Source organism: Gekko japonicus, unplaced genomic scaffold, assembly GCF_001447785.1.
Source record: "Gekko japonicus isolate JY-2015 unplaced genomic scaffold, Gekko_japonicus_V1.1 scaffold2067, whole genome shotgun sequence".
In the NCBI taxonomy this organism is placed as follows: Eukaryota; Metazoa; Chordata; class Lepidosauria; order Squamata; family Gekkonidae; genus Gekko; species Gekko japonicus.
Window position 1 is genome coordinate 114,291 of NW_015166481.1, and position 8,879 is coordinate 123,169.

The 8,879-nt window shown below is 44.3% G+C and overlaps 1 protein-coding gene across 1 annotated transcript in view; it reads right to left on the minus strand.

Moving 5' to 3' along the window:
• Nucleotides 1–8,879, minus strand: part of URI1 (URI1 prefoldin-like chaperone) — a 69,243-nt gene that overhangs the window by 20,601 nt on the left and 39,763 nt on the right. The gene's annotated exons all lie outside the window — the stretch shown is intronic.

The following is an 8,879-nucleotide window of genomic DNA, read 5'->3' on the forward strand; positions in this document are numbered from 1 at the left end:
TTCCAAAACTGCCTACGTGCTCAACAAGACTGAGTAGCAGTCCCCTTCATGTGTGGATGTAGTTACCTTTCAAGGATCAAATTTTACTTACGAGAAAGTATCAAAACCAGTTTCCCAAAGCTTTACGAGACAAAATGGAAACAAGTCAATACAAAACCTCTCATATAAATTGGATGTGAGTTGAACTTTTGTGTCCAGCTTACCCATTTTGAATCTATCCTTTTGACCCTGCCTTGTTACCTTTAGTTAAGGTAAATTTGCCCTGCCTCCTCACTGCCCATCCTTCCCTGTCCCCCCTCCTTCCCAAGACCGCATGAGCTGCCATGTCTCTTTTTCGCAGCCCACCTGGGCTGACCATCAGCAAAGGGCAGGATGGCCTCAGGCTCCAGGTGTCTGGAAAAGAGAGAGACCCGGGGGCTCATACCCAGGATTGGGAGCCTCCAATCATCGTCTGGCAGGAAAGAATCTGGTCTCAGGGAGTGGGAGGAAAGGTGGCAGGAGGCCATGGCGGCTGCAGAAGACAGTGAGCGCCCACTGGGCCGGCCGGCCGGCCATCTCTTCCTCCTCTGGTGGGCTGGCATAGGTCATTCTCTGCCAAGCTCACCTGCTGCCCTGCCTGCCTCCTCTACACAGGGACAAGGGGAGCCCAGTGAGTGGGCAAGGTGAATGAGTGTGGTGCTTTCCCCCCTCCAATCGAGGCTGACTCCGCTGCAGTCCCTGAGGGGGGGAAACAAGATGAGCGTGACTGGGCTGAGCTGGGGCAGAGCGTCTCCCGTGGAGATGTCCAAGGGCTTGCTGCTTCCGCTACTGTTTCCAGAGGGGCCTGAGTATGAAGAGGAGGAAAAGGTGGCCATCCCGCTGAAGCAGTAAATATCATCCCCAGAACTCCAGGCAACTCCTGAAAGTTTTTTTGCGCCCACCTCTTTCACCCGCTCAGCTTCCTTTCCCTTCCTGCCTCCACCTGTCCCTGCGTCATTCTGCCTGGCTAATTGTCAGGTCACTTCAGGGTGATGTCAGAAGTGATGTCAAAAGTGACGTCACAGCATCGGGGGCACCTGCCTCCCCACGGAAAATTTTCTGGCAACAGGGCTGCTTCGTATGCTCTATTTTCATTATTTGTTCGCTTCTGTAATTATACCACTATCTCTTATTTCATTGGGTATTTTGTTAGTGAATGCATTGGTTTTGTTGATGTGAAATGCTTTGGACAATATACTTTTGGGTTGAGAGGAGTGCAAGTCGAATGAAAATTGTTTCTTGATAACAGTTCAGATAATGTTGTTTTCGAGCAATCAGGCAACAATATTTTCAATGGTTGTGTATTTATTTACTTCATTTTTAGTCAAGTCTTTCTCCATACCGGGGGCTCAACATAACTTACATTGTTGCCCTCTCCTCCATTTTGTCCTCACAAAACTCTGTGAGGTGGGTTAGGCCGATTATGTGTGACTAGTTCAAGCAAGCTTCCACAGCAGAGCACGGCTATTTTTGGGCAGGAACGCAGATACAACCAGCATAATCAGTTGTCTAGAATGATCCCCAATGCAGAGCCTGTGACTGCGGCACCCACCAATGGGTTTGCTTTGTCAGCAAGGAAACAGCCAAACGCCACACCCAACAGCAGGAACTCATTAGGATTGGCTACATTAGGGGTGTGTGGCCTAACATGCAAAGGAGTTCCTGCTCCAAAAAAAGGCCCTGGGTTTTGACAGCAAACAAGGTAAACAGAATAAGAAGCAAAAGGTGGGTGTGGCTGGATGACCACAAGTCTGGTAACATGTGGGTGTGGCCTAATATGCTAATGAGCTGTGCTGTCGTGGGTGTGGCCTAATATGCAACTGAGTTCCTGCTGTTGGGTATGGCCTATTATGCTAATGAGTTCCTGCTGGGCTTTTTCTACAAAAAAAGCCCTGCAGCAGAATAAGGATTTGAACCTGGGTCTCCCATATCCCAGTATGACACACTAACAACTACACCACAATGGCTGACCCTATCAGTTCAGAACTGCATTTATTGATTTACATATCGTCTTTCTACAATGCCCAAGGAGGCTTACAAAACACGGACACACACAATTAAAAACATAATCAAAACACAAGAATTAAAATGCATCGAATTAAAACTGCAACACTCACTACCACCTACCTAAGACAATAATTAGTTATTTCCACTAAAGCAGAGTCGAAATATTTCTACTTTGCACCTTTCAGGGAAAGAAGACAGTGTAGGGACCTTCTGTACCATATCTGGAAGGTTGTTCCAAAGTTTTGAGTGCAACCACTGAAAATGGGCTACAGCTGAATAGACCTCCCGAATGGAAGAGACCATCAGAAGTTAGGTGTCTCAGGCCTTAGCTGGTATATAGGATCACATGGGGGAAGCTGCATGTAGCCCTTTCTTTGTCAAGCTAAATTCCCTTTTCATTATTTATGATGGCTACAAATAAATATCCTTGTTCTGACTGTGGGAGGGTACAGTTAATGGGTTAAAAAAAAGTCACCCACCTTGATTACACACTAGCTAATATAATAAGCAAAGCAGTCAACTTCACTGTGGCAGCTGCAAAATGTCACCAAGCTTATTTTGATGTTCATACAGTTGCTTGCAAATTGGATGGATGATGTCTTCCGTTTATTTCCCCCCCGTTATTTTATCATATTTGGTCTGTATTATCTGTATTGTTCTGACCTATGGCTTAGTCAAATTAACAAGAACTAGCGAGCTAACTAAAACACCAGCTGTAGACACGACTCTCTTGACAATAGTTGCTTAAGACAAACATAAAACTAAATCTGCAGTGTTTATCACATAGAACTGTGTGGACGTGCAAGATGGTTGGTTTGCACTGTTGTTGTCTGTATTTAACATTTGAACTCTTACACAAATCCTGAAAAGTTACTGGAACAGCAATGCCCTAGGATGTCAGACATGGACTAGTCATAGAGGGAGAAATACTTAAAAAGTGCCAAATATCCACAATCATTTTTTTACATCTGGATTCAAGCTCTTAAATTTGGTTCTGGGGAGACCAATCCAGTTGGTGACATGGGATTTAAAAATATTATATTTTTGGTACTGTATGTTTAACCTTTTGGTTCATTATCTACAGCTGTTTTCCAGCATACTTAAACTGTCAAGTGCAGCCTTTTTCTGTGCTGTTTATCCATTGACTTCTCATGCCAGCAACTGATGGGCGAAGCTGTGATAAAATCTAAATGCTTCCTTACAAAGAAAAGCCAATACAATAATATTATCAGAATATAACTGTATTGCTTTTGATAAGAAATTTTTGCAGGAAAAGGAAAACAGATTTCTCCAGTTCCTTCTAAGACATCTCCCATACAGTGGAGAAGATTTCTGTAACAAAATTGCACCTCTGTCTTCTCCTGCAAACCATAACTTTCCCACATTTCAAAAGGAGCAAACATCATTATGTTTTTCACATAGTTAAAAGTCTACCAGAGGATTCCATCTGGCATACGGGCCTTATGTAAATCATGTGATGCCAAGGTGTTTCAATTGCCTCTTACAAAATCTAAGACTGAAATTTTTCTTCTCAGCATCCCTTTTGTGAAAAGGTGATGGATTATTGGCTGAAAAAGAAACATAACCTTGCTAACAGTTAAGAACTGGGACAAGAGGTTACAATTAAGCCTTAAGCTAATAATATTAATAGAACTGTACTTCTGTTCTCCTCCAACTCATACAAATGCAAATTACCTGAAGGACAGTATTATTTCTTAAACAGAAGTTCTGCCAGACTTTTCAACTGGGTTCTATCTTATCTTGATGAAACAAGCAGATTCTACAGAATTACAACTGATCCCTGCGATTCTATTCAGGAACCACCTTTTTTTCCTTTAAAAAAAAAAAAAAGCCTTTTGAATTTCTCTTCCAACATTTTGCTTCTTCTCAAGGTCTAATCCCTGGAATGTCTTCGAAATTAGTTTCTACTTTGTGGCCAAAGAAATGATACTGCTGTGTTACAGGAACCATGCAACCTTTCGTAATTGCTTTATAATGTAACGTAACACGTGATCCTGCAGAGATATACCTCCCCAAATGTAATAAAATCCATATTCACAGGGCTATTTTTGGGCAGGAACGCACAGTAACGGAGTTCTGGCTGGCTTCAGAGTTGGCCACGCCCACTACAGTCAAAACCTCTGGGTGCGTGGCTACAGAGGGAAGGCCTGGAGAGCGAACCCCCCCCAGCGACTCCATGGTGGGCGGGCCAGGGGGGGCCTGGAATGATCAGGGAGGCATTTAAATGCCTCCCTGTGCCTTCCCCAGCCTGTCCAAGGGCCAGCTTGCCCCGGCAAGCCAAGGGAAGGCATGGGGTGTGGCCTAATATGCTAATGAGTTTCTGCTGTTGGGTGTGGCCTATTATGATAATGAGTTCCTGCTGGGCTTTTTCTACAACAAAAGCCCTGCATATTCATCTCGAAAAAGGTAGAAAACAATAATCTAAACGTAGCATTTAAATAATGATATCAATACATTGTTTATCATTAAATGGAGATTATGGATTTACAAATCCTGGTGCGATCAAAATGTAGTGAAAGACTTCTGGACTAAACCATTTCAAACAGCAGATTAGGTGGGACTGTATTTTGGAATGCTTTTTTCCTCATGAAGTAAAACATAATAGTTTGCAGAGAGCTATGCTTTATGAGACAAAGGGCTATGCTAAGTGGGGCAGTTCTCAGACATATGCCCCCTCCATCTCCTGAAGTGGCACAGTTCAGAATTCTACCACCTCGGTCTACTGCCTCACCCTGTGCATTGGGCAGAATTGGCTCGCAATAACAAAATCTCTTCCAAATCCCGGAAGAGAAGCAAGTACGGAACCATTATATTCCTTTATATTACTCCACAATGCACGACGAAAGGAAAACATCTATTAAGTAAAATATAATTCCAGGCGTCAGCAAAAGACACGCTGTTAAAACAAGCCTTCAGAGCTTCGCCCCCCCTCCTGCCCTGAAGTTTAAGCTTCTTAAAGTCTTCAAAGAAGAAGGACATTCAAGACTGTTGTCCAACTTTGTCACCTTTGATAATCGTAGGGAAGGCTGACGTGGCTTTCTGGTGAACTCTACGTTGATAAGCCGGCAAAGGAAACATGCAACTTAACATTGCGGAGGAGGCACAATATTTAGAATTAATAATCAATTAGCTTAATTAATGAATTAACCCAATAGGAGTGACAGGAAAGCTGCAGCACTGGCGCAACACTGATGTCTGCATTTCTTCGAGGTTACTAATGAATCCAAGAAGGCAACAGCTAATGAAATACTTAATGTTTTACCCCTCAGCCCTCCTGTCATATCATCTTTATTGAGGCTTTTCTGGCTCAAGAATTCAATCCAGACTTTTACACACACACTCACAAAGTCAGCAGCGTCTTCTGTTGTATCTGGGCTGAAGAAAGCCCCCCCCCCAGTTCTAATACACAGAGGCAGGGCCGGCGTCAGCATACCCTGAGACGGGGCAAGGTGCCAAGGCCCAGGGCTTCTGTCAGGGCCCACTGCCACTGATTTCATGTCCAAGTGCCTGCACTGCCACCTGCCTGTGTGCCCTTTCCCTCCACCTGCTTGGCACTCCCACCACCCATGTTCCCTGCCACCAGGGGTCGTTTCGTAGAAAAAGAGCTAGGGGAAGTCATTAGCATAACTCATTAGCATATGCCACACCCCCTGACATCACCGGAAGTGTGTCATAAGGCCACACCCCCTGAATGCGCATGCCCACTTCGGGAGAGGGGATCAAAGTGTAATACAAGCCTCCTCCGAGACTCGATCACACCAATCTCAACTCTCTCTTGGGTCTTGATGCCTGCCAGTCATTCCCCCTGCCTGGGGGAAGCCATGTTGGACCAAAATACAGTCCAAACTGCTGTAAGGAACACCCGTCCACCCTGAGCACTTACAGGGTGCGTCAAATCGCCATTTTACCCCGACCGGAAGTAGGGGGAGGGGCTTCATCATGTGCCCCGCCCCCCACACCTCACCGGGGGGAACGGCGATCCCCCGCGATTCCCCCCGAATCGACCTCTGCCTTCCACAAGCGTCTCCCAGCATTCATTGGGGAAGGATTCATGGGCGATGCAGAACGGTGGCATTTTCGGCACCGACAGCAGTGGCAATGCCCAGTCACTGACCATCGAACCATGCTATGGCGTTGGAGGAAAATGTAAGAAGCTTAATTATGAATTCTGTCCAACAGTGACGTAAGAAGCTTAAGAACATAAGAACATAAGAGACGCCAATGTTGGATCAGGCCAAAGGCCCATCCAGTCCAACACTCTGTGTCACACAGTGGCCAGAAATACCAGTGCCATCAGGAGGTCCAGCAGTGGGGCCAGGACATTAGAAGCCCTCCCACTGTTGACCCCCCCCAAGCACCAAGAAGACAGAGCATCACTTGCCCCAGAGCCCCTAGCTATACCTTGTGGCTAATAGCCACTGATGGACCTCTGCTCCATATGCTTATCTAATTCCCTTTTGAAGCCGTCCATGCTTGTAGCACCCACCACTTCCTGTGGCAGTGAATTCCATGTGTTAATCACTCTTTGGGTGAAGAAGTACTTCCTTTTATCCGTTCTAACCCGACCGCTCTGCAGTTTCACGGAGTGCCCACGAGTTCTTGTATTGTGAGAAAGGGAGAAAAGTACCTCTTTCTTTACCTGCTCTTTCCCATGCATAATCTTATAAACCTCGATCATGTCACCCCTCAGTCGTCTTTTCTCCAAGCTAAAGAGCCCTAAGCGCTTTAACCTTTCCTCATAGGGAAAGTGTTCCAACCCTTTTATCATTCGAGTTGCCCTTTTCTGCACTTTTTCCAAAGCTATAATATCCTTTTTAAGGTGTGGTGCCCAGAACTGCACACAGTATTCCAGCTTAATTATGAATTCTGTCCAACAGTGACATTATTGTGAATATCTTACAGCAGCATCACATCAGATCATTCTCATATGCAACAGTTTGGCTTTAAAAAAACAAACCAGTAAACTGTTTTTAATCTTAGTGTTTAATGCATAGAAAAAACTCATCAAACACTTAATCCGGGCGTGTATGTATAGTGTAGAAGCATGCTAATGTAGCTTTTGGCTGGAACGCAATTGCGGTCTTCAATGAAAGTTGGGAAATTGTAATGAGTGCATTGTTTACCCTAATATGTCGGAGGTGGAGGGCAACACGTTGTGGAGGTACTAAGTAGTCAGAGAGCCGTTAATTTGACATGTGGGTGTTAAGGCACAGCAAAGAAGTTTCCTTTGATCTGTAACTTGTTATTTTTCCTTGCTTTTAAAGGCATGTGTTGGAGGACTTGGCACTAAAGTAACGGTATCTGGGTTTTAACAAAGTTTTTGTTGTTGTTGGGGGTCTTCAATAGATATTTGAGGACTATTAAAAGAAGTATTTACCTAACCGGTTATAATTAGACACCAATAAGAAATATAATTTTCTGGGGAGCTTGGAAAAACGGCTTGTCAGCCCCCTTCTATTCTGTCCTGGCATTATTTTCAAAGCTGCAACTTTTTGTCACGACTCAAAAGAATATGCCCAAAAAAGAACGTTTATTATGGACCTTTTATAGGTTGGTGATTGCAGGAGATGGAATCCCCTTATTGGGCCTTACAGTCAGTCTTTACAATTTTTCCCTTTGCAAACAATCCAGACTTCGCCATGTTGACAGTACTAATCCCTAATAATAATAATTCACACTTACATAGCATTTGGAGTTCTTATTCTGGTGAGAATTTATGTGGCTTCAGTTTTCCCCATTCACCTATTACAACATGGCAAATTCCATGACCTGTAAAAATGGGCGGGGTGTGGATGGACAACCAATTAAGGTTGTTTTGGAAGTTTTAGGTTGGATCTGGAGATTCCCAACTAAATTGGCAATTTCTACCAACTCCCCCTTACTGCTGCATACCCCACATATGTAGCTCCTCCGGCTCCCCTATCCCTCAGGAGCAGCATTTAATGGAATTAACAAGAAGGGGAAGCAGAAAAGTTGAATTCCACTGATGGAAAATGTAGTCTGGATCCAGCCTCTGGAATCCATTACCCTGGTAATGTAGAAGTACTACATAAAATAAACGTTTTGGGGAGAACTAGACAAATACTATTATTGATTAGTTAAGAGCTCATACCTTCACTTCATTAGTCAGCATCTCTGTACAAGACCAGATGTCTTGGTATTGCAGAGATTCAAAGGAGGTAATATGATAAGTATAGCCTGGGCTACTTATGAAGCAAAATAAAAATGAAGCTGACGGACAGCAGATTTAAAACAGTCAAAAGGACGTATTTCTTTACACAACGAGTGATTAAGATGTGGAGTTTGCTGCCAGAGGATGTAGTGACGGCCACAGGCAAACATGGCTTTAAAAGGGGGTTAGACAGATTCACGGAGGAGTGGTCTATCAGCGGCTACTAGCCATGGTGACTAAAGGAAACCTCCACATTCAGAGGTAGGAAACCTTTGAATTCTAGCACCAGGAGGCAAATCAGAGGATGGACTCAGTCTCTGTCCTGTTGGACCTTCAGAGCAACTGGCTGGCCGCTGTGTGAGACAGGATGCTGGACTAGATGGACCACTGGTCTGATATAGCGGGCCTATTCTTCTTACGTTCTTATTCCTAGATTTGGGCTATACACTTTTAACTACTGACTGAGGATCATATTCCTGAATGCTCCCCTACGAAAGAAAATCTTCCTTGGAAATGTTAAAGCATTCTAATACCACACATTGCACTCTGAACGCAAAGTAGTGCTATGCAAATAAGAGGGGGCAAGAAATGAACCTTTGAGTTGGATTCAACACAGCTCCTTCTGAGACCAGAACGATACGTCTGGATCCAGTTTCTTTCC